Consider the following 27060-nt stretch of genomic DNA (forward strand, 5'->3'; position numbering starts at 1 on the left):
TGTTACATAGGGGATTGATTAACTATGGTTTAAATATATTTGGACTGCTCTTCCAATTAATTATTTTTTCTAATGGCTTTTATTAGTTGAGGTCTGCCTCTGCCCAGGATTTTGTAAAATGGGTAAATAGAATTTTCCCAATTCACAAGTAATTGGAGAAGAGTTTTAGTGGCTCTGATGCTAGCTCTCCCTTGAAAGTAGCATTAGAAACCAGGATGATTCTGGGAAAGTGAGCAAGTTCTTTAATGTATCATACCTTTTATTTTTCTTCTTAAAATCTACTTTTGTGAGAAAGAGGTAAATTATAAAAAAAGTCACTGAGGCCATATATTTATTTAAGCAATCAAATACCAGGAGATGTAATTCCCTCCAACCAGAGAAGGTAAACCTGGGATGACTATTAAGTGAAGTTCATCTGGAGTTTGGATTTGGAGTAGAATGTACTGGTAAAACTGGAGAGGGTGAAGAGAGAGAGAAAGAGAAAGGGAGAGGGCAGTGGAGAGAGAGAGAGAGAGAGAGAGAGAGAGAGACAGAGAGAGAGAGAGACAGAGAGAGAGACAGAGAGAGACAGAGAGAGACAGAGAGAGAGAGAGAGAGACAGAGAGAGAGACAGAGACAGAGACAGAGACAGAGAGACAGAGACAGAGAGAGACAGAGAGAGAGAGAGAAAGAGAGAGACAGAGAGAGACAGAGAGAGAAAGAGAGAGAGAGACAGAGAGACAGAAGCAGAGACATATGGATAGAGGAGAGGAAGAGGATGGAAAAGAAGAGGGAAAGACCCCTACAGAGACTCTGCAATGCTGGTTTAGAGATTAGATATTGTGCACTACAAGCTTGACTACACAGGCCAGGTCTTTATTTCCATTTTCCAGTGCCAGCAACTGACATTCCTGCATGATTTCTCTATTTATTTAAGCTGTTTCTAATTCTTTATTGATTTCATGTAAAACTATGGTTGATCATAATTTCTTTGTGACTCATGTTTGTTAATTCATTTAGTGCACAGGGATTGCAATGGAGGAAAATAGTTGAATAGCTGGTATTACAGAAAGGAGTCAGGGAAGATTAACCTTCTCTGACTGTTGAGAATGGAAGGGAAAGAATTTTTTTTCCTCTTCCCCCACTAACCCAATAGGAATTGAGATCAGAGGGGGAAAATGGTTTTGATCTTATTACTAAGCCTTATAATAATTAAAAACATTAATAGAGGCAGATAGGTGGTATGAGTAGAGCGCTGAACCTTGGAAGTCGGAAGACCTGAATTCAAATGTGACCTAAGATACCAGCTGTATGACCCTGGGTGAGTCACTTAAAGTCTTTAACTATAGGAAGGTGATCACAATAGTACCTATTTCCCAGGGTTATTGTGAGAATCAAATAAGCCAATATTTATAAAATAATTAACACAATCCCTGAAACATAGTCGGTACTTAATAAATGTTTATTTCTCTCCTTCCTTATAAGCTCCCCCAAAGACGTAAATGAATCATGTGACTCTGGGCCATTTATCGGTAGGTTATAGAGTTAGTATGTTAGTGACCAAGATTTAGGGAGCTTAAAGAGGGGCATTTCAATGAAATCTCTGGCCTTAGGAATTATGAATGGAATACAAGTGAAAATCTAGAAAATTTTACACCCCCAGGATCACCCAAATAGAAGAGGCAAGGTTTAAGAAGAGTAACCATTGTTTCATGAAGTTTGGATTCAGTCAAAGGGTCACACTTGAGGATCTAGAGGGCCACATGTGGCCTTGAGGCTGCAAGTTCCCCACCCCTGGTAGTTGTGCTACTAATTCTGGGCAATCTTGGTTAAGTCATTTCATCTGCTGGGATTTGGAATTTCTTCTCTACAAAATGAGATTTAACAATATTCAGCTGAAATACCCCTCCTCTTCAAAACACATACTCAGAAATTATTTCCCCTTTAAAATGAAAATTAATTTCTTAATTTAAGAGAGAATTAAACAAGCCAAATGCATATTCCTGAAATGTTTCAGTTAATTTAACTTTTACTTTAGTAAAATAAACAATGCTTTCAGAATATATATATATATATACATATACTCCTACACACATGCATATACATACACATGTACATATAAAACAAGCATACATAAGCACACATGCATATGTATATGCACACATAAATTTCTATGTATATGTACACAAATTATTTTTCTGGCCTTTGTCTGACACAGCTGACTTCCCAGCTGACTACATAGGCCTCTGACTCTTGCTAATCTGGAAGGGATTTGGCAAGACATGTCCTCAGATGACTTTTGACCTTGGTATGTTGTCATGGAAAGAAAACCAGACCCAAGTGGAATCCAAAGAGCTTGACTTCCAGGCCAGTCTCTGACTCTTATCAGCTGTGTGACCATAGTTAAATTATTTTAACTTCCTGAAACTCAGTCTCCTGTAAATGGGAGTAATAATCTTTGTAGTAGTATCTCATAGTCATTCAAATAACCAATGAGATAATATGTATAAAATGCTCTGCAAAACTTGGAACATTTTAAATATCAGCTGCATGCCGACATGTATACATATATGTAAAGGAAGGGGGTTGGCCAGTGGGGGCCCAGCCCTTAGAGCCTGCACAGTGTACTCTGCCAGGTGATAACCCACATGAGGACATTGGTGAGCCTACTTGTGGAAGTAGGCTGATGTGTCCAGGCGGAAGCAGCCTAAGATTCAGAGCATGCTCAGTATTCTTTGACTATTTCTTGTTCACTTAATTGGTTTATTCTGTGGTAAAGAAAAGCCCTTTAATTGGGTGCTGAGCCAGAGCCTGAGAGTGTGTATCCAAAAACCTTCAGTGGAGAAAGGAGCTTTCTTTCCGTGTGTGTGTGTGTGTGTGTGTGTGTGTGTGTGTGTGTGTGTATGTGTATGTCCTTCATTGCTAAAGAAGACCATGTCATCAGAGAGATAATGGCATGACTTGCACTTGACTTTGTTTTGAGTGAGGGAGGGCTGTGCAGGTCACCAGCTTCACTTCTCCTCCAGAGCCATCTGAATCCAGTGACCAGATATTCATCAGGATGACTGGAGATGACCCAGGATGAGGCAATTGGGGTTAAGTGAGTTGGCGAAAGGTCACACAGCTCCTGAGCGTCAAGTGTGTGAGGTGAGATTTGAACTCAGGTCCTCCTGAGTCCTGCACTAGTGCTCTATCCACTGCACCTAGCTGCCCACTCTTTTCTGGTGGTCATCAAGGGGATAATTGCTATAAGCTTCTGGGTGGAGAGAGAGAGAGAGAGAGAGAGAGAGAGAGAGACAGAGAGAGAGAGACAGAGAGACAGAGACAGAGAGACAGACAGAGACAGAGACAGAGACAGAGAGACAGAGACAGAGAGAGAGAGAGACAGAGAGACAGAGACAGAGACAGAGACAGAGAGAGACAGAGAGACAGAGAGACAGAGAGAGACAGAGAGACAGAGAGAGACACAGACACAGACACAGACACAGACACAGAGAGACTGAGACCTGTGGACTTTCCCTGTCTGGGTCATCATTTAAGTTCAGAGGCTTGAGCTATATTTAATTAGACTTTTCTGAAACCAGGAGACCAGATAGAAAATAGCCTTGTCAATTTAGTTTAGAGATGAGATGTTTTTCCTACCTTGAAAGGGTAAAAATACAGTAATTACTGTATTTTACACAACTTAAGGACTATGAAGTTTTACAAATTAACTGCAGTCTTCGATATAAGTGATACTTTGTTTAAGTTGATTACACAGAAGCTCAGAATTGGATGAGATTTCAGAGAATATCTGGTTAAACCCATATCCAGTAAGGGGTCAGTTTTGCTCCATTTGAAGCCCTCTGGTGATAAGAAGCTCACAGTATCTTACAGGCAAACCAATTTACTTTGGAATTTACTTTTGAATAGAATTAATTATTAGGAGGATTTTCTGCGTAATGGCCTAAATTCACTTACGCACATTTATTACTTCATTTTAACCTTGCAAAAACCCTGTGAGATAGCTGCTATTATTATCCCCATTTTATATATGAGAAAATTGTTTAGGCCTAGAAAGGAAAAGTGACTTGCCCAGGGTTACATAGCCAGTAAGTGTCTGAGGCAGAATTTAAATTCAGGTTTTCCTTATCCAAGGTGTCTATCTACTGTGACACGTAACTACCTGAGCAGAACCTGCTCCAACAACACATAGCTACCTTTATTTGAAACTAGCCTCTGACTTAGAACCATAAAGACTGAATGTAAATCCCAGCTTTGTCACTTACTAGTCGGGTGACCTTGCATAAGTTACCTATTACTGCTGAACATCAGTTTCTTTATTTGTAAAAATGGGATTGGGAATACATGTACTGGCTATTTCATGGGTTTAATACAAGGAGAAGTGCTTAAAGTGATATATAAAGGAGAGGTTTGTAATCAAGGTAGCCATCTCCATATGTGCTAGAATACATATATGCTAGACTACATCTACTAGAGCTCTGAGCATGCAACCTGGCACCTTCTGGTGAGCAGACCCCTTGCTAAAGTACATTCAAAGGCAAAACACTGATTGCGTGCCTCCCCTTAGCCCTGTAATGGCTACAGAGGAGCAATAGCAGCCCACTCAGTAGAATTAAGGAGAGAGAGACAATTTCTGTTCTTCCTCTTTCCTTTCTCTTTTCTGAACCTGTGTCTTACGGATGAGGGCTAGAAGGGTAACAAGAACTCCAAGACTGAAATTCACTGCTTGGGTCATCTGGAGAAGAGTTCACAGACTCAAGCATTATTGAGGTCAAGGTGAAGATTTATTAAGCTTTTCAGGGAACAAGAGTTCTTAGGGAACTTGTAACCTTAGAGGGGAACGGGTAAAGTTTATATAAGATATTCTATAGGAAACATGTGCCAAATATGCTAACAAGGTGTTTTGTGTTGGGATTAAGGAGTGGTCAGTTCTTAAGGAACATGCACTTTTGGTATGTACTGCTCAGGTATTTTACCCAGAGTTCATCGGGAAATAGCATAAGAAGGGCTACCTAGAGGTGTGATTTTTAGGCATGAAATGCCACTAAGTCAACTAACAATCAGGGCTGATTAAGAAATACCCAGGCTGCTCTCATCAATATCTTGTTAGATAAGATAAACGTAAGGGAGTATATGTATGTCTAAGTCTAAGATACATGTGACTGGTCAGTGAGTAGTACATGTTGTTATGACTCGGTACACAGCCCGTTCAGCCAGTACACAGCTGGTTCAGAATAATAGGTTCTATAGGTACAGCTGGCTACTGCAGCAGGAAGGGAGATAATGGTTGTTGCTGGGGCAGGCTATGTTCTTGACTGAGTGGAAACTTCCTGGAATAGTATTTTAAGGCTAGGGAGAAATGTGATTTTTAAAGAGAATTGTGATTTTAGGATTGTGGTCCAAGCATATGCACCTCAGTACCCCATCATTAGGACTCAGACAATTCTCTCCTGGAATTTCCATAAGGGATAGGGAGGGGCTCCTCCCCCTCTATAGCTGTGATGGCTACTTATCCATGTTAGTGAGAACATGTACCAATCTAGATGAGCTTGAGAATTGGCTGTTTCTTCTGCTTTGTGTTTCTTTCCCATATTGAATGCAATGAATCTATGATATTGAGATTTTTTTTTTCTAACCTTGGTGTCTACCTTGTAGATTCAAGAGGTCAGGTGATAGTAACAGGAGGTTTTCTTTACAGCTACTACACACTTCTTGGAGAATGTGATTACTACCAGGAAGAGGAGCCAAGCGCTGGCTGACCAGAATATATGGACCTTGAGGGATTTTGTTTAGATGGTGGTAAGCTGGGGTGAAGGTGAAATGTGGGCTAGCAGTGCCACAAAATATTGGAAGGTATCATTAATTATAGGTTATTGATTTATGCTTTAAGTCTTTGTCAAATGCATTTATGAGGATTTTGTGTTTTAAGCACTTTTGTGGTAGAAGAAATAAGGATCTTAATAATCCCTTTTGGGACTGTTTTTGGGAAGACTTTTGACTAGACTCATACCTACACTAAGCGTATTTCTCTGGGGCTTCAAAGTGGGGGCAAAAAAAAAGGGCAGAAATAGAGATGTGCAGGAGCCAGTGCAAACCAGTTAGAGAGCCTAGTGAGCATTTATTCCTCAGAAGTATGCAACACTACAAATCAGGGCTTGATTTTTTGTTTTGTTGATTGTTTAGGCTTAAGAAAGAGGTGGAAAAAATGTTAATAATGAAGATTAAGCATAAAAGAAGTATGTTGCGAGAGCCTCTCAGATTTGGTAGGTATGTGAGACCACATTGTCAAATCCTGATGACTTTCCAGACAGAGACAGGGATAGGAGATGGAGGGGGAGCAGAGTGGAGCCAGGAGGGAGGGTAGTCCAGATAAGCTAAGTGCCACTCTATCCTTGTTTCATATTCTTACTGTGTTAGGGTTGGTTGATTGGTTGGTTGGTTGTTGTCCTTCATTCTCTAAGAGGACCAAAATGACATCACCATGACAAAGTGAAGTTTCAGTGGGTGTGACTGTGGTTGATCAGACCAATACGAGCTCAGAATGCTCTACCACAGATTGGGCACAGATAGTTCATGTGAACATTTGAGGTGGTTACTCCAAATGTTTCCTTTGTTCTGTTTCAATTCTGCTTTGCTCATAGAGCACAGTACCCTTTCTGATGTGGGCTCGCCATGCTGAGTGGTCCTGTGCCAATGTTTCCCATGTTGCACAATCAAATCCAAAGTTCTTGAGAGAGACCTTGAGAGTGTCCTTGCATCACTTCTTCTGACCACCATGTGATCACCTGCCCCATGTGAGTTCTCCATAAAATAGTCTTTTGGGCAAATGTGTATTTTGCATTTGAACAATGTGGCCAGCCCATTGGAGTTGCACTCTCTGAAGCATAGTTTGAATGCTTGGCAGTTCAGCTTGAGCAAGGACTTCAGTATCTTGTGCCTTATCCTGCCAGATGATCCTCAGAATCTTCCTAAGACAGTTCAAATGGAATTTTCTTCCTTCTCAAGGACTGAGCTGGTGAAAAAAAAAAAGGATTTGGGATAACTCATCTCTTCAAGTCTTACCAAAACACTTCCCTCCCTACCACTTCCTGAAGACAATTTTTGTTACAATAGTGAGAGGAAAAAAGAAAGGAAAGGGTGAAGAGAGGGAAAAGAGAGAGCATTTAGAGCTGAAGATCATCTGGTTCAACCCCCTCATTTTGTCATTCCTCAGGTGAGGAATCTGAGGTACAGAGAAATGAAGTGACACAAACTGGGAGGGATAGCTAGCATGTTAGATAACTGAGTCAGGATCCAAAAAAGATCTTCAAAGCTAGAGCAAAGGCAACAAACTTAGAAGGGCAAGCCCAAATCAGGCTGCAAAACTCCTGAGTACCCACAACCAGAGGAAAAGATAATTGGAAAATGTTAAACAAAATATATTAAAATGCAATATAATATAGATGATGTTAATTTATGGTTTTCTAAATCAGTATGCAACCACAGGGATCTGTTTCTTTTTATTTGACACTACTGGAGCAAAACATTGGGCAGAATAGGAAAAGATGAAGTTCAACATGGAGATAGTCTTAAACTCGAATACCAAAAAAATCAACACCTTAAGTACAAGATAGGGAGCATATTAAATAGCTGCTTTGTTGAGATAGACCTCAGGGTTTTAGTGGGCAACAGATTTAGTACAATTCAAAAGTGGGACACAGTATGCAAAAAAACTGATCTGATCTTGGACTGCATTAGGAGACATAGCTTTCAGGAACAATAGGGTATTAGTCTCATTGTACTCTGCCCTTATCAGATGATGGTTGTGGTCCATCCTGGAAGAGGACCAAAATGACAGCACCATGATAAAGTGAAGTTTCAGCGTGTATGACTATGACTGATCAGACCAATATAAGCTCGAAATACTCTGTCACACATTGGGCACTGATAGTCCATGTGAACATTTGGGGTGGTTACTCCAAATTTGCACATCCTACATTTCCTTTGTGTTATTTCAATTCTGCTTTGCTCATAGAGCATCACCCTTTCTGATGTGGGCACACCATGCTGAGCGGTCCTGTGCCAGTGTCTCCCATGTTGCACAATCAAATCCAAAGTTCTTGAGAGAGACCTTGAGAGTGTCCTTGTATTGCCTCTTCTGACCACCATGTGATCACCTGCCCCATTGTATTCATTTCTGGACCCCAGAGTTAAGAAGGACATTGATAAACCAGAGAGTGCTCCCAGGAGAACCTGGTGGTGAATGTTTATATGGATATTGATCGAAAGGTCTTGAGTGTGTGCTACATGAGGACTGCCTTAAAGGTCTTGATTCCCTGCTATAGGGGGATTTATTGAAAGGCCTTTAGTCCATGCTATATTGTGTTCCTCCTTCATTGCTGAAGAAGACCATGCCATCAGAGGAATGATGACATGACTTGCACTTGACTTTGTTTTGAGTGAGGGAGGGCTGTGCAGGTCACCAGCCTCACTTCTCCTCCAGAGCCATCTGAATCCAGTGACCAAATATTCATCAGGATGACTGGAGATGACCCAGAATGCAATGGGAGAGGCAATACCCATTCGGTGAATAGGCCTGTTTAAGAAGGAATCAGGAAATGGTCCCTTTGATGAAGCAAAAAAAAATAACTACATCAGGTTGGGAGGGAAACAGCCACAGTTACTATTGATAATCACTCTTAAGTCCAGAAAACAGCCCTTATGTGGAGCTTGGGCAGGGGCCTAGTGTTGCACAATCTATAAGCTTCAGGTTTAAGGTTTTGTGAAAGAAAAAGGAAGAGAAGAGAAGAGAAGGGAAGGGAGAGGAAGGAATCAGTAAACCCCACGTTAATCGGGAATCTTCTGGCCATTCACATTTACCTTCCTTTGGAGAGGAGAAGGAAGCGGAGGGTGAGACAGACAGGAAAGGAGCTGAGTTACCCAACTAGCTGGGTCCGCATTCAGGCAGCTGTGGCTACTCACGGACTGTTGAGTCCATGCTATATGGGGACTGATTGATTGAAAGGCTTGAGTCTATGTTATATGAAGATTGAATGAAGAATAATTAGCCTGAATTCAAGCGGAACATGATAACTATCTTTAAGCATTTGAGGGTTTATTGTGTGGGTCAACTAAGTGGCATAGTGGATAGAGTGTCAACTGGAGTCAGGAAGACCTGAGTTCAAATGTGAATTCAGACACTAGCTGTGTGGCCCTGGGCAAGTCATTTAACCCTATTTGCCTCAGTTTCCAAATCTGCAAAATGAGCTGGAGAAGCAAATGGAAAACTTTGCCAAGAAAACCCCAAAAGGGGTCATGAAAAATTAAACACAATTGTAAAACAACTGGACATCAGGAGCAGGCGAAGTAAGGATTCAGTTTATTCTGCTTGATGTCAGAGGGCAGAACCAGGAGAAACAAGTGGAAGTATGGAGGCAAATTTAGAAAAATCATCCTGGCAAGTAGAGCTGTACAAAAGTAAGATGATGTATCTTTAGGGAGCACCTAGATGATCACCTGTTGGTCTATTATAATAGGAATTCCTTTTGGGTATGGACTGACCTAGATGACTGCTGAAGTCCCTTCCAAGGCCAGGTAGCTTGGTACATGCAATAGAGTGATAGTTCAAATCCAGGCTCTTTGATATCAAATCTAGTGCTCTTCTGAGTATGTCATATTGCTCTCAAATCCTGTCTCCTTCCTGCTGTACTATAATCTTAGAATTTTCTTAACTTTAGTGTCAATGAAAAAAGATTTACCACCTACAATGTGTTCTATGTGTTGTTTAACAAGTGCCTACTATGTGAGAAGCTTTGGGCTATGTGTTATAGATAGAAATAGGCAGCTGGGTGGTATAGTACAATGCTTCTCAGCCTGTGGTCTTGATCCCATATGGGGTCCTGGAAACTTTGGCAAAAGTAAAAAGGTTTCTGAATGTACAACAATAAATAATTAATTCAAAATCAAATTTGTAATGAATCTGAGATATTTCTGGCATCACTTGCCTGTGGATCAGGCAACTTCACTGCAGCCTTGGTTCTGAACACAAAACATACACACTTTGAACTGTGCATGCCCTCAGGTAATGCAAGGACAACAAACTCGAAATTGAAAAAGGGGTCTCAAGTGGAAAAAAGTTTAAGAAGCCCTGGTGCTACAGTAGATCGAGTACTAGCAATGGAATTGGGAAGACCTGAATTCAAATCCTGGCTCAAAAAGTTGATAAGTTACTTAACCTTTTTGTGACTCAGTTTTCTCTTCTGTAAAATAAGGAAGTTGTATTTGATGGTCTCTAGGGTCTTTTTCAGCTCTTTATCTCTGAACCTAAGAATAGTGAGATGACTGCTGTCTTCCAAGAATTTACATTTTCACTACCTTTACCATCATAACTAAAGTATGTCGTAGGAGTGGCGTCAGGGGAAAAATAAATGGAATTAGAGAGCACAGGGATTTAATTTTGGGGGAAAGGAAGTAAAGCTCTTGGGTACAAACGTTAGGGAACACCTTCTACCCTGAACAAGCATGTTATGCATCCTGGGGATCCTGAAAGTGTGGAATTCCACCAGCACTTAACACACTTCCATCCATTTGAGTAAGAAAGCATGCCTTTCCTATTCTTTCCTTCTCCCTCCTTTAGAGGAGTTGTTCCACATGCTACAGCATATGGATATAATGACTATTTTTTATAATAATCTATGCTGACAGATTATGAAAATAAAAGAAAAATTGAGGTTCTTCTCTTCAAGCCACTTGGGGTGATATTTCCCACTTTCTCTCTCAAAATTAGATTTGAGTTTTCAACAAAAACATCTGGCAAATATAATTTATGTGAGGTGTGTGTGTGTGTGTGTGTGTGTTTGTGTGTGTGTGTGTGTGAGAGAGAGAGAGAGAGAGAGAGAGAGAGAGAGAGAATTGCACAATTTCAGAAACTCAGTGTTAGCTAATAGCTCAATAATATATTTGTTTCCACTCCTCTCCCCCTTCCATTTTGCAAAAAATGTTGGCACTTAGTAAATGCTTAATGAATGTTTTTTTCATTCATTTGTTGCTCATCCATCCATCCATCCAACTGAGAACAACCCGCTTCCTAAATGAGAGTCTCCTCTACAACATATTTGAAATTGTCATCAGGTCTTTGCCTGAATACCTGAGATAAAGAACAACTTCTTCTTTAGTTGGCTTATTTCATTTTTGGATATCTTTAAATATTGAATTTTTCTTTACATAGAGGTCAAAGTTCATAACTTTCACCTATTGCTCCTACTATGGCATTTCTGTGGTCAAGTTTAACCTGTCCATTAATGGCTCTTTAGATCATAGCTAAATTATGCTACGGACTGCCATCATGTCCTTTCTAGTCTTTTTCTTCTCTAGGTTAACCATCAGTTCCATCAAGTAATGACATGAGCTTAAAGCCTTCTTGATTGCCTTATTTTGAATATTTTCCAGTTTATCAGTGTACTACCTAAAAGTGGCATCTTCTCTGAACTGACACAATGCTATAGAAGACCAATATGGGTCACCTATCTAGCTCTAGATAGCAGAACTCTATTAATGTAGCCTAAAATTGTCTTTTTTTTGTTACCATATCACAGTTTTGACCACACTGACCTTGCAGTCCTCCAATAGTCCTGAACTTTTTTTGGAGAAATGGCCATATACTCTGTGGAGGGAAAGGGTTTAGTCTTTAGATATTTCATACACTTGGTAGAAAATTTCCTCCAAGCAAAACAAGTATGTATGAACATTTTACAGTATATATTCTAATAAGAATAATTATTAAAATGAGATAGCTTATCACATAGTTAGGGATTTATGCAACTATTGACATAGTCATGGCTAGAGTCAGAAAATTATAGAATTGAAAAGGATTGTAGAGGTCATGTAATTCAAAATCAATAATATATTTATATAGTAATCTATGAAGAGCTTTCCCAAATTTTAGTCATAGATCCTTTAGGAATGGAGGAAAAAAACACTAATTCTGGAGTCATAGTTCTGTTGTTTTTCATTGTTTAGTTGTTTTTCAGTCATGTTTAGAATTCTTCATGACCCTATTTGGGACTGTATTGATAACGTATTTTTGCTTGCTGTTAATATAATTTTGCTTCTTAATGGAAAGATCTTTCCCATCCAATAATTGACCCACGTGACCTGCTTAAGTCACATGGAAGCCTCAGTCACATGAGTCTAAGTCACATGGAACAGGAAGGGGTGGAACAAGAAGAGGCAGGGCTAGAGTAGAGCTGTCAGAGAGCAATCAGAGCTGGGAAAGGCTGGCTAGTGTGAGTGCGAGAGCTTGGTTGTGATTGGTTTAATGGAGATGGTTTGTGGAAAGCCTAACAGAGGGAAGGGTTGGGGCTGGTGTTGCCCTCTGTTATTGTGTACAGATTTCTTTGTTACTATGATGGATCTGGTTTTCTGGTGTCTGAATGAATGTTTTGGTTCTGTCTTCCCTCTGGAGAGTCTGTTATATTTCATGATTCAGAATTGTACAGGGATATTCATGGCCATCATAGGTGCTGTGAATATCACATTGGCCCTATAGGGACTTTCTTGGCAAAGATACTGGAGTGGTTTATTGTTTCATTTTCCAATCCATTTTCCAGATGAGGAAACTGAGGCAAGCAAGGTTGAGCGACTCGCCCAGGGTCATACAGCTAGTAAGTGCCTGAGGCTGTATTTGAACTCAGGTCTTCCTAACTCCTGGCAGTGTTTTATCACTGTGCCATTTAACTGCCCTATACACTGTCTGGCTTCAAATTCTGTCTCTCATTCTGGTTACTTATTATCTTGAGCCTCAGTGTCCTTATTTGTGCAATAAAGAAGTTGGACTTCTAAAGGGGACTTTTAGTTCTAGATCTAAATCTAGAATCATTATCTTCCTTCTCTATTTTGTACACACACACACACACACACACACACACACACACACACACACACACATATAGTTATTTTACATCTTGTCTCACCATTAGAATGTGAACTCTTTAAGGGCAGGGACAGCGTTTTTGCCTTTCTGCGTATCCCCAGAGTTAGCATAGTACTTGGTGTTGACTGATTAACTCTCTTAATGCCGTCTAATTTCATTCAGTTGTCACTGGGCCATTGTGACAGGGTATTTTTCAAGCATTGATATTCTCCTGGATACTCAGGGTAGGAGACAGGCTTCACTGCTCTTCCATGTTTGTTGGGAAGGTCAGTTGATGTCGAACTAAATCACCTAGTGTGGCTGTTTGATTTTATAGATGGGAAAATTGAGACCTAGGGAGGTCAAACAAATTGTTTATATAAGCTAGCTAGTTAGAGAGGAAGCCAGCCCTTGATCCTAGGCCTTCTGACTGAATCCTGCATTCTTGCTACTACACAATGCTACTTTACAAAAGTTTTGGAGGATTAGTAGGGCATATTATATCATTTTAGAATGAGGAAATGGAGACTAAGAGAAGTTTAACAATTTTCCTCAGCACATACCACTGGTGAGAGTCAGTGCTGGAGTTCAAATCCTGGTCTTTGACATTCATTGCTACCCTCTTTGCACCACCCCAGGCTGTCTCTCCATTGCACTCTGTACCTTTCTTTTTCACTTCTCCGTAAGTGTCTTTTCTTTGGTTGCCAGCATATCCAATCTGATGCCCTGTTTTTAACAAGTATAGGGAAATCAAGAGCTGACATGGGGTGTGATGAAATACTATTGGGGGTATCATGCAAGCCCTAGGGAGAAGCAGTCATACATTTGGAAAGTACAGTCATGCCTTGATCTGTGATTGTGCTTACAGGCAAGAGAACTTTTGGAAAGTCAGGGAAATAGGAATTTCCAAGAGAAAAAATCCATGTAGGGCATGTGACTAGGCAGAAATCTTCGTGGACAACAAAAAGTTACACAAGTTCTTAATCACCTGACCTTTGCCCACTGAACATGGAAGAGAAGTAAGGCCTTTCTGTCGACTTTCCTGAGTACTCAGGAAAATGCAAATGCTTGGAAAATGACTCTCTGACAATGGCTATAGTGACAATACTATGCCACATCTTCTCCGTCATGTGGACATCAATAAAATTTGGAGAAGTTCAATCAACCAAAAAGTATTTTTTAAAGCTCCTACTATGTACCCAGCACTGCACTGGGTCCTACAGATACAAATACAAAGAATGAAATAGTCCCTACTTGCAAAGTGCTTAAATTCTAATAGGGGAGAGAAATGTGTGTGTATGTATATGTGTCTGTGTGTGTACGTGACAAATATACACAAACTAATTAAATATTAAGTGTTATGAAAGATAGGTACTAGCACTAGCAGTTGGGAATCAGGAAAGGAAGTGACTTTCCATGTTTTCTGTTTTCTTTTTTTTCTCTGGGACAAATCAACCATTCTCACCCATTTGTTTTCATAAAAATTCCCCAGTGGACAGCAGAAGGCTTGTTGATTGCCCTTCGGTATGTGAGCAATTTGGGTCAAGTGTAAAAACTCAAAGCTGAGACAGACGGACAAATAGACAGCTGGCTTTACGAACAGTGCCATTGACACAGCACAGTGACCCTGCTCCTTCTGCCAGGTCTCCTTTTCACACAAGGCCATTTGTTTTCCTCTCAGTCCCCATGGTGGTATGGCTTTTTATTGCAGAATTAACAGGCCAAGGTTACAGCTGTGTTGGCTTTCCAGGAGGAATCAACAGCCAAATGAGGAAAAGTAATTCTTGGAGTTGCAGCTGTCTCACGGTCAGATGAAGTGAGGAGCCAACAAAAAATAAGCAAGTGAGTGGGTGCAGAGAAGAGAAAAATCAGGAGATTTGACTGTGTCATGCCCAAAGCACTTCCCTACCTTTGCTTCCTTTCTCAAATCTGGCAGCAAGCACTACCACTTAGTGGAGCATTTGTCTTCTACGGAAAGGGCTAAAAAATATTTTCCCAGCAAATATTTAGAGAGTGTTTTCCTGCTTTCAGAATCTCTGAGGGTGCATGTTTGTATGTAGTCCTGTCTCCTGTGGTCAGCTAGACTTCCCCCCAACAGAATTCTAAACTAAATAGCCTATGTATATGAAGGAAAACCCCAAAGTTGACAGATGTCTGGCCTGCTCCCATATTGGTGATGCCAGTAGCTTAGGCCTGGGAATCATAGTGTTCCAAGAATGATTCAGAAGTTGAAGAAGATCCTCCCCAATTTATGAGTATGAAAAAGTATGACAAACTTCCCTGATGAGGCAGGCTAACTTTGTGTAATTCAATTCGATTCAGCTCAACTACTATTTCTTAGTTCAGTTTAACTTAATAAGTATTTATTAAGCTTCTGGCGACCATGACACCCTTGTTGTTGTTGTTCAGTTGTATCTGACTGTGATCCCATGGATCCTATCACGCCAGTTCTGCTCATGGTATTTTCTTGACAATGATACCAGAGTGGATAGTCATTTACTTCTTCTGTAGATTAGGGCAGTAGATTTAACAGAGGTTAAATGACTTGCCCAGGGTCACACAGCTAGTAAGTGTCTGAGACTGGATTTGAATTCAGGTCTTCCTGACAACAGGCTGTCACTGTGCCATCTAGCTGCCTTAGCATTTATTAAGTTCTTACTGTTTGCCAGAAGTTGTGCCAAGATCCATGGATACAAATAAAAAAAAAAATCAAAGCTGTCTCTGATCTCAAGGAGCTCACATTTTAGTAACTTGAAAATGGACAATTAAATATGAAATATATAAGCAGATAAAAAGAAATTTCTGGGAAGAGGATCCTTGCTAATGAGTGATGGGGATGGACTTCCTATAGAGGGTGGTACTTGAGTTAAACATTGAAGGGAGCTGAGAATTTCATGAGGTGGAGATATAAAGTGGATGTATGGTAATGGTCTGTGCAAAAGGCACAGGAGTTAGAAGCTTGGCTGTGGAGAGTAGTAAATAGGCCAATATGGTTAGAGTTTCTAGTGTGTGAAGGAAATTGGTATGCAATAGTTGGTATACATGAAAATGTAGGTTAGAGTCAAACTGTAAATAGCTCTAAAAACCAAACAGAGGCTTTTGCTCCTCCTTTGGACCTTATTAAGCTAGAGAATGACTCAGGGTGAGAATCTCCAGGGACTTAGAAGGTAGGGGGTGTTTCTTTTCTCTTCTTTATTTTTCCACAATTATGTAAAACATTTCCATATTAGTCATTTTGTACAAGAAGACTGGAATTAAAAAAAAAGAAAGTAAAAAAGATAGAGCTTCAGTTTGTATTCAAATATTGGCAATTCTTCTCTGGAAGGGGATAGTATTGTGGGATTATCTTGGATCATTGTGTGGCTGAGAATAGCTAAGTCATTCACAATTCTTTGTTGTACAATATTGCTCTTACTGTGTACAATGTTGTCCTGGTTCTACTCACTTCACTTTGCATCCATTCATGTAAGTCTTTCCAGGTTTTTTTGAAACTCTCCTGCTTGTCATTTCTTATAGCACAATAATATTCCATCACAATCATATACCATAGCTTGTTTAACCCATTCCCCAACTGATGGGCATCCTCTTGATCTCCAATTTGTAGCCACCACAAAAACAGCTGCTATAAATATTTTTACACAAATAGGTCCTCTCCCCTCCAACTCCCTCCTCTCCTTTTTTTTATGTCTCTGGGATATAAACTTAGCAGTGCTATTGATGGATCAAAGGGTATGCACAGTTTGATTGTCCTTTGGGCATAGTTCTAAATTGCTCTTCAGAATGGTCAGATCAGTTTACAACACTGATGGTGGTGTTTCTACAGAAAAATGGTATTATGTTAGGTGCTGTATACAAAGACAGTATACAGAGAGCACTGTCCTAGGGACTGGGGAGAAAATAAAATTTCTGTGAAATAGAGTCCTTGTCTTTATATTTAGCAGGGGGATCTGGTATATACACAGATACAGGTGATTCAAAATAAAAGATGACAAGTGATTTAGGAAAGGCAGAATGACATAATATAGCAGTTAGAGGGCCAACTTGGAGTCAGGAAAACCTGAGTTCAAGTTGTCTCTATGACTGATACTAGCTAAGGGACCATGGGTAAATCCTTTAACCTCCTTTAACCTCAGGCATTGATGAAAGAAATTTCCATACATTTCCTGAAAGGATGAAATCTTATCTAGATAAAAACAAAACAAAGTGAAATTTCATGACCGAGTTGTTCTCAAAGCTATGCTATTCTCAAATGCTAATGCATTATGTGTGATATTAGAAGAAGAGAAGGGCATTACTGACTGGGAAGTTGGAGCAGAGGAATTAGGGGAAGCTTTATGGAAAAGGTGGAATTTGAGTTGGCTCTAAGGAATGGAAAAGAATTCAAAGGCTGTTGTGAGGATAGTTGGGAAGGAAGAGAGAGCATTTTAGATATAATAGTAGCTCTTTAAGGTTTGCAAAGCACTTCACATAAAATAACTCATTTAATCCTTACAACAACATGGTAAGGTGTGTGTGTTCGTCCTTCATTGCCAAAGAAGACCATGCCGTCAGGGAAATAATGACATGACTTGCACTTGACTTTGTTTTGAGAGAGGGAGGGCTGTGCAGGTCACCAGCCTCACTTCTCCTCCACAGCCATCTGAATCCAGTGATCAGATATTCATCAGGATGACTGGAGATGACCCAGGATGAGGCAACTGGGGTTGTGACTTTCCCAAGGTCACACAGCTAGTGAGTGTCAAGTGTCTGAGGTGAGATTTGAACTCAGGTCCTCCTGACTCCTGCACTGGTGTTCTATCCACTGCACCACCTAGGTGCCCCTACATGGTAAAGTAGACCTTATAGAAATTGTTATTTCTATTTCACAGATGAGAAAACTGAACCTGACAGAGATGAAGTAAGTTTTGCAATTAATAAATATAAGAAGCAACATTCAAAGCCAAATCTTTCCTAATACCATGTCAAGTACTCTTTCTACAAAGACACCTTATCAAAAGCTTATTGAGTGTTGTGATGGCTATCTGTCTATGGAATGAAACTGTCAACTCCAAAACGTAAAAAATGTTTTTCAGATTTTCTATTTTGAATATATTTATTACTAGCTTAGATCCTCAGAGTTTGCATAAAGTCTCAAGATCACCAAGAATTATTATAATTATGGTGTGAATTTTCATGACATTCTCAGGAAACTGCAAGATTTTCTAAGTTTTATCTCATTATATGCCTGGGTGTTTAGGAAGAGGGAAAGCATTTTTATCCAGACTCATAACTGGGAAAATAATAATCATTCAGTTTCAGACAGTCATTTTCAGTCTTGTCCTACTATTTATGACCCCATTTGTTTTTTTTGGCAGAGACATAGAGTGGTCTGTCATTTCCTTCTCCAGCTCATTTTACTGATAAGAAAACTGAGGCAAAGGAGGTTAAGCGACTAGCCCAGGCTCACACAGCTGTTGAGTGTCTGAGGTCAAATTTGAACCCAAGATAATAAGTCTTTCAGGTCTGGCCCTCTATCCACTGTGCCACCTAGCTTCCAGATAATAATCTATATGTTATTTATAGAAATGTTGTGAATTGCATCAATGAAGTTCCACTCCAATAAGTCCTTTAGGTCTATAGCACTTTACAGTATCCAAAAAGTTTTCCTCATAACACTCTTGTGCATGCAGGAATTAGGATCATCAATACAGAGCTGGAAGGAGTTTAGAGGTAATCTAGTCAAACCTTCTCATTTTAGAGAGGAAAAACTGAGACACAGAGGGGCAGGTAATTATACAACTCATGGAAATGAGCATTGAACCTATTTCTTCTTATTTCAGGTCAGAGGCTTTGAAAATTGCTGGTCCTCACAGAACTAATTCCACTTCGAAAGGCTGAAGACTTAAGCTAAAAAGATGAAGTTCTAATAGAACAATCTAATAGTAGGATTTCAAGAATTAACTGGTAGCTGGGGACAAGGATTTCTTCAAGAATCTTTGTACAACTCTTTTAATCTACCCTTTTACCTGGATTGCTATTCTCTTAGTTATAATCACTTTTAATTTTAGGGTTTGGGACAGAATACTTGTCAAGGGGGGCAAATTACAGCTCAGATGAATGGCTCTTAAAGCAACTATAAGGGTTGATTATCTGTGTGATGTAACTATAACAGTTTTGTGTAGAGAGCTAGCCTTGGAGACAGGAAGTCGTGGGTTCAAATTCAATCTGATGCATACTATGTAAAATCTGGTCATATCACTTAATCTGTGTATTTATAAAACAGCTCTCTAATGCTATAATTTTCGGAGACATTGTCCCCTTCCCAGCCCTCCCACCCCCAGATCTGCTTTAGTAGAGAAAGTTCCTCAGTCAGAGCTCTCAAAACTGATGAAATCACAAGTCTGGAAACATACACTCATACTCAATGCCTCCTCTCCCAAACAACAACAACAAAAAAACAGTAACAGCATTTGTTCTATATGGAAGGCTCCAGGCAAAGGTTGAAATAAGTCTATGAAATAGAAACTAGACCAGGTGCTATGGTATATATCTGTAATCCTAGCTTTTGAGGAGGCTGAGGCTGTTAGATCTCTTAAGTTCAGGAATTCTGAGCTGCAGTGGGATAAATTGATTACCTATCTGTACTAAGTTCTAAATTCATATAGTAGGGGTGGTGGTGGTGGTGGTGGTGAGGGTGGGGACAGCAGAGAGGACAAAAAGTTGCCAAAGGAGAAATAAACTAGCCCAATTTGAAAGAGCAGATCAAAGCTCTTTTGCCAAAGGGTAGTGCAACAGGATGGTAGGACCATGATTAGCCCCTGAACTTCCAACTTAAATAAGACAAAGAGCACCAGTCTTTAAAGAAAGGAAAATAAGAAATCAAGAAAAGCAAGCAAGCAAACAATGAGGAAAGAGAGGAAGCAAGGAAAGAAGGAAGGAAGGAAGGAAGGAAGAAAGAAAGGAAAGAAGAAGAAAGGAAGGAATAGAGGAAGGAAGGAAGAAAGGAAGGGAGGAAGAACTTATTACTTTGCATGAACTTGAGACTCTACTTGTCTGAGAGCACAGACTACAGCTTTGAAGGCGGTCATATTTCATCCTTAACGGTAACAGATATCTGTGAACACATATCTATGCAGGTATAATTGAATAAAGTAAAACCAAGAGTACCTAAGTCTACTTGTTTTTCTCATTCTCAGGAAAACACATTTTCATTGTGAAAAAGGCCTTAAGTGAGAGAATGTAATCACCCAGCCTCCCTGTCACAAGTTACTCATTTAATAGATATTCAGTTAACAAGTATTCATTAAGCATTTACTATATACTAAATTTTATTTTAAGGGATGAGATTCAAAGAAAGGCAGAAACAAGGTCCTTGCCCTCAAGGAGTTCATATTGTAATGGAGGAGACTACATGAAAACAACTATGCAGATATAAGATATAGACAGTGTAAATTAGAGATATCTCAGAGAGAAGACACTAGCAGTAGAAGATACCAAGAAAGACTGTAGCCCCAGTGTGATATTCACAGCACCTACGGCAACTGTGAACATCCTGGCATGATTCTGAATTATGAAATATAACAGACTCCCCACCTGGAAGGCAGAACCAAAACACTTATTCAGACACCAGAAAGCCAAATCCATCATAGTAACAAAAATCTATACACAGTAACAATGCAGAGAACAACACCAGCCCCAAGCCTTTGCCTTGTTAGGCTTCCCACAAACCAGCTCCCTTAAACAAAATCACAAACAAGCTCTCTCACTCACATCCAGCAGCCTGCATCCGTCCTGTCTCTGATTGCTCTCTCACTCATTTCCTCTCAGCTCTGCTCTAGCTCCTCCTCTTCCTGTTCCACTTATTCAGCAAACTTCTCCCACCACAGGTTCCTTGTGACTCAGAGTCATGTGACTCAGGCTTCCATATGACTCAGGCAGGTCACATGGGCCTATTAATGAATGGGAAAGATCTTCCCGTTTAAATTACCATTACAAAGGCCCCTTGCAGAAAGTAGAATTTGAGCTGAGTTTTGAAGGAGGTCAGGGGAGTCAAAAGGCAGGATGAGGAGGGAGAGCATTTTAGGTTTGAGGGATAGCCAGTGGAAAGGCATGGACTGGGGACAGAGTGCCCTGTTTGAAGAACAACAAAGATGTCAAATATGTCTGGATCAGAGAGTACCTATGTGTAAGGAGGAAGGTGTGAGAATACTAGAAAGGTAGGAAGGGGCCAGATTGTGAAGAGCTTTAAAATAGACCTACATGCTCTAGTCATAATAGCCTCTCACCATATTTCCAAATGCTTTAAAGGTTTGCAAGGCACTGTTGGTGCAGTGGATAGTGTGCTGTGCCAGACACAGAAAGACTCATCTTCCTGAGTTCAAATCTGGCCTCAGATACTTACTAATTATGTGACCTGTATGCCTCAGTTTCCTAATCTGTAAAATGAGCTGAAGAAGGAAATGGCAAACCACTACACTATCTTTGTGAAGAAAATCCCAAATGAGATCACAAAGAGTTGGATGCAACTGAATAGCAACAAAGACATTTTGTGTCTTCTACCATTTTGATCATAACCATAACCCTGTATGATATGGATTGTAGATATTATTATTTCCTCTTCCTCTATTCCCTAATACTCAGAGATATTAGGAATAGACTTCTCTATAGTCACAAAAGGCCTCAGGAACTGAGTCCTAACTCAAGATTAGCACTCTTATCATTATACAGTATAGTTTCTCTGCAATGGTAGAAAGAGCATTTAGGGCTTCTCTGACCCTAATTAACTGGGAAGTCATTTCCCTTCTTCAGAACTCAGTTTCCTTTTCTGTTTCTCTAGAATCTCTAAGTTTCCCCTACTTCTTAACATTCTATGTTCATAATAAGAGTTTTTCTGTCCCCAGGCTAGTGATTTTCTGCCTCAGTGAATGCTTATCTTTGAAAGTTGGTTATCCATATATGTACTTTGAAAACACATGTACATATCTACTGATGCAAGATGTTCCCTTTTTCTAAGTAAACAATGGGAAATAACTTTCTTGCAGTGGGATTTCCTGCTCCCTAGATATGCTTGAGCATGAACTTTGGCAAAGTTTTCTTACAGAGGAATGAAATGAAATCTATCCTGAATGCTGTGATCCTACTCATCTGGTTCCAGCAAAGAGTTACTGGTCCTCTCATCAAATGAGCAGTAGTTATTAGGGGATATGGCATTGTTCAGAGAAACAAAATAAAATTCTTCTTTTTGCCTGTACCTTTCTCTCTTTAATTTCCCTGTTACTATTGTGATCATTACCACTTTCCTAGTCATTCAGGCTTTTAAACCTTGATGTTATCTATTACTCCTCACTTGCACTCACCACATATATCTAGACTGTTGTTCAATGATTCAGTAAATGTTTACTATTTGCCAGGTACTGTCTTAAATGCTGGGAAAAAAGAAGACAGTTCCTGCCCTCAAGGGGCTTACAGTCTGATGGGGCAAGATAACACACAAAAGGGAAGTGAAAAGGGCTGAGGAGATAAAGGTCATCATGGTGTATGATGTTCCATGTAGTCCAAAACAAGCAGAGCTGCTGATGGAAAATGGAGAGTTACTTGGACAATTCTTACAGTTCTGAGACCTCTATAAAGAAAGGTTTGTTGTTGTTTCGTTGTGTCTGACTCTTCACGACTCCATTTGGGGTTTTCTTGGCAAAGATACTAGAGTGGTTTGTCATTTCCTATTCTAGTTCATTTTATAGATGAGGAAACTGAGGCAAAACAGGGTTAAGTGACTTTTCCACGGTCATACAAGGCTAGATTTGAACTCATGAAGATGAGCATTCTATCACTCTCTCCACTTGACTAACTGACTACCCAAGAAAGGTTTAGGGAGGAGTTTATTGCTGTACCTTCTAGCTCTCTAATCAGAGAGGACAGGCAATTGAGGGAGTTGAGTTGGTGTTAAGTATCAAAAAATGAGTCAATTAGCATGGTGTTGAGATTATCAGATTATAATAGAGGTTATTAGATTATAATAGAGGGGGCATGATGTTCCCATGAAGTTGAAACCAAGCAGAGCTTGACCACTTGGAATTTTGGTAACGAATTTCAGTCAGCAAAGGTCAGCTCCTCCCCATCCAGAAACTTGCAGATAGGTCAGCTAAGTTAGGGAACATCTGCACTAACTCATATGATGGATGTGAGGGAAGAACTTTCTAAACCTTAAATGTTACAAAAATCTGAGGGTATTTTTTTTTAATGTTCATCAAACATGGATAAATCATGTCACTTTCATACAGGGGAAGAGAATATAAGTCTTAAAAAGCACCTGATGAAACCACCTTAGTTACAAACTCAATCAGGTGAGGTTAGTTACATCCTCCCTCATCCAGGACAGGAAACCATAAGTAAACTACATATTTCAAAGTGTTCATTTTCTTCCCTGAGGGCAGTCAGTAAATTTTGTCTTCCTGTGGTGGTTTCCTTTTGCTTAACCAGGAGCACGGAATGAGAGGTTGAGTGTTGATTCTGCTGTTAGAGGACCCAGCTTTAAATCCCAGCTCTGCTACTTACTACCTTAGAGCATCCACCCCAGATGTTTACATGGACTATTTGTGCCTGACCTGTGGTAGAGCATTCTGAACTCATTGGTCTGATCAGCCACAGTCAGACACATTGGAGCTTGACACTGGCATAGTGATGTCATTTTGATTATCTTCCAGAACGAAGGACAACAATCAACTAACCTTTGTAAGCTCAGTCAAGGAAGCTGCTGCATTTTCGGGAGCCTCAGTTTCCTCATCTGAAAATTGAGAGAGTCAGACTAAATGACCACTAATGTCCATTCCAGTTCTAAATCTATGATCCTAGTTTACCTAAAGGCAGTGACCACATTAAAAAATAAATGATGATCCTTAGCAGGACAGAGTTATTTAGAAAGTAAAAAGTAGTTGGGTATGTTTCACAGACCTAGCAGCAAATACCAGAGTACATACACATACACACATACACACGCATGCATGCACACATGAATGTACTCTTTTTCATTATACATAATTATCTAATATTGGTAAGAAACAACTTTGTAGCTCCAAATAGCAGTTTAGTCAATTCCAGAAGCTGTTTTTCAATCAGTCAACAAGTGTTTAAGTGCCTACTTTATGTGCCAGGAACTGCGTTAAACGTTGGGGATATCAAGAAAGGCAAAAGACAATCCTTGCCCTCAAGGAACTCACAGTCTAATGGGGGAGACAATAAGGAAACACATATGTACAAGGATACGTGTATGTGTGATACGTATGACATAAAGGGAATAATTAGCAAAGAGAAAGGACTAGAATTAAGAGAGAAACTGGGAAAGACATCCTGTCTAAGTTGAGAATTTAGTTGGAACTTGAAGGAAGCCAGGATTCATTATCTAATATACTGGAAAAAATCACTCACTGGGTATGAAATTTAGACTATAGGAGTATTAAGAGATTTTTGGGAAAATTCTTTAGATCTATCATAGGATTGTAGGAAGGGATCTTAATGTAAATACTTCATTTTACAGATGAGGAAAGCCTGGAAAGGTCAAACGCTTTGCTCAAGGCAGCCAACATAAAAAGCAGAAGAGATGATATTCAGACCCATGCCCTCAGGGTTAAAATCATCCCATTTTTCTGGAAGCATTTTCTTTCTCTACAACTCTGGATGAAGAGTGGCAGTAAAATAAGTAAATTCCTCTGAAATGTTAAAAAAACCCCACCATCCTGTAGAGTATGTTCAGAAGGATTCTATTATGTTTCTCATGGAGCAATGATAATGAGTGAAGCTTTGTTATATCAAGGAGATGGATGTTAATCAATCAGCCAGTGCCTATTACGCACCCTGGTATGTTGTATTGGGTGCTAGGGAAACAGATGTTCATATTAGTGGCCCGCAGAGTGTGAGCAGTTGTAGTTCTTATCTTAGGGATAGTGGAGATGATCCCTACCAACCATGTGGTAGGGAGAGAAGAGAAGCAGCTCCAGACCCTCCCCAAGCACTCCTGCAAATGAGTTAACCAGTCAAAGATCATTAGAACCACCACAGGGAATAGTGAATATGGGCCGTTCATTATATTTATGTCTGTTCTTGATATAATGACTCCATGGGAAAACAGCCTGAAATGAGTGAGTTTGGATCAAATGTGATTTGGGGAAATCAACATGCTGCTTTATACAACTCATCTGCTTATTTGAATTACTTTAGATTCCTATATCAGTAAATAGAATGTGCCCGGTGAATAGACTCTCCATCTGTAGGAGCAAAAGTTTTCTTCATTAGAGTATATATGAGCCCTTTAGGAAATGCCTGGATGACAGTCGAGTTCCCAACTCCTGGAGAAGGTTGCCCATAACTAGAAATCCTGCAAGTAAAATGGTTACTACAGGCGACACTGAGAAACATTTTACTTGGTGTTTTTATATGGCAGCAACATGATCATGGACATCTGCTGAGTTTTCATTCATTTCCTTTTTTCAAGAATCTTGTACTGGGAACATATGTCTTTAGTATCTTCAGTACTTATCTTTTGCTAGGTTCCTAATTCAACAAAAAAAACCTTTTAAAAAAATTCTAAACAATAGTTATCAATAGAAACAAACACTGAGGTGAGCAAATAAACAATTTTAAATGATATTTGGAACCGGAAAATCTACTGTTTAAATTAAAAAATATATATATAATAGGTATTAAAATCACAATACCATTCTATTACATATATGGCAAGCAAGACATACTGATATGTTAAAAACTGACTTTACTAAAAGTTCCTTAAAGTCCTTTTCAATTTAGCACATATAAATACACATACATACATATACATAAACCTATATCTATATCTATCTATTATCTATCTATCTATCTATCTATCTATCTATCTATCTCTCTCTCTATCTTTCTGTCTATCTATCATCAGACTGAGCTACAAAAATCTAACACTCATATTACAGAGGAGGAAACAGCAGCTCAGAGACATTAAGTGATTTGCCCAAAGAATGTCAGAGACAGGAGTTGAATCTAGGTGTTCCTGAGAAAGTCTAGAACTTTATCCACATGCTGTACTGCTTCTCTAATTCTGCCTTTTGAAAGCAAACACAGCAGGTCTCATTCTTTTTCCCCCATAAGGTCTTCAAAGTTCAAACATAGCTATCACAGTTTTTCTAAGACATTTTCTGAGGGCTAAACAGGCTCAGTTTCTTGAAGCATGGATCCTCATTGTAGGGAGGAGTTTGAGGGAGGGAATCCTCCTCCCTCATTATCATGGACACCCTCAGTCTATCAGCATTCCTCCTTAAATGTCATTGTACAATATTCTAGGTACAGTCTGATCATGGTGGAGCACAGTGGAAGCATGAGCTCCTTCATTCTCATTGCTGTTTATTTACTATGACTGCCCAAGGTGATGTCACATTATTTTGTCCTGTCTCATGTGTTAGACCAACATTGAACTCAAAGTCAACTCAGATCCCTATCCTTTAATTAGTTGGATTCCAACTCAAACTTGTTGCCTTTGTGTTAAGTACTCTTTGAAGCCAAAGTCATGTAGCTTTTTGATATGAGCCAAAGCAAGCAGTGACCACTTTGGGATGGAGCAGGATGCAGAACAAACAGGTCACACAGCACATGTCTGTGAGTTTTGACTACAAATGCATCATGCTAGCAAGGAGAACCTCCTTTAGTCTGAATCAAGTTAGAGTTGGGACAATCATCAACTCACACAAGAATAGTTCATCACGTCACGCTAACAACTGATACTTGACAACTTCGTTTGAAGAGCTGACAAGTTTGTCCAAGTTTTACGTTGATGAGGTTGTTTCCTACTTACTTGAATGATCCATTTGGGGAAGTAGTGTTAAGAAAATTTCCAAAGGCTTCTAAATCAAATTTTAAATTTTCATATGTAGGATGAAAATGAAGGAAATGTTGTAGAATTGTTGGAAGAACTCTAGACTTGAGAAGGCAAAAGATTCTTGTCATGGCTCTTCATTTACTTGATGTGTGTCTTTTAAACAAGTCATTTTTTCCTCTCTGAGCTTCAGTATCTTTCTCAAAATAATGTCTGAATTCCCTTCCACCTTTGACCTTGGGTGTTTTTGTGACGGTAATATTGAAGAGTTCTTCTAGGTTCAGTCTTCTTACACATTATTCCGCTACATGTTCTCTTTGATCCGGAGACACTGGCCTCCTGGCTGATCCACAAACAA

This window comes from Notamacropus eugenii, chromosome 1, assembly GCF_028372415.1.
Source record: "Notamacropus eugenii isolate mMacEug1 chromosome 1, mMacEug1.pri_v2, whole genome shotgun sequence".
Lineage (NCBI taxonomy): Eukaryota > Metazoa > Chordata > Mammalia > Diprotodontia > Macropodidae > Notamacropus > Notamacropus eugenii.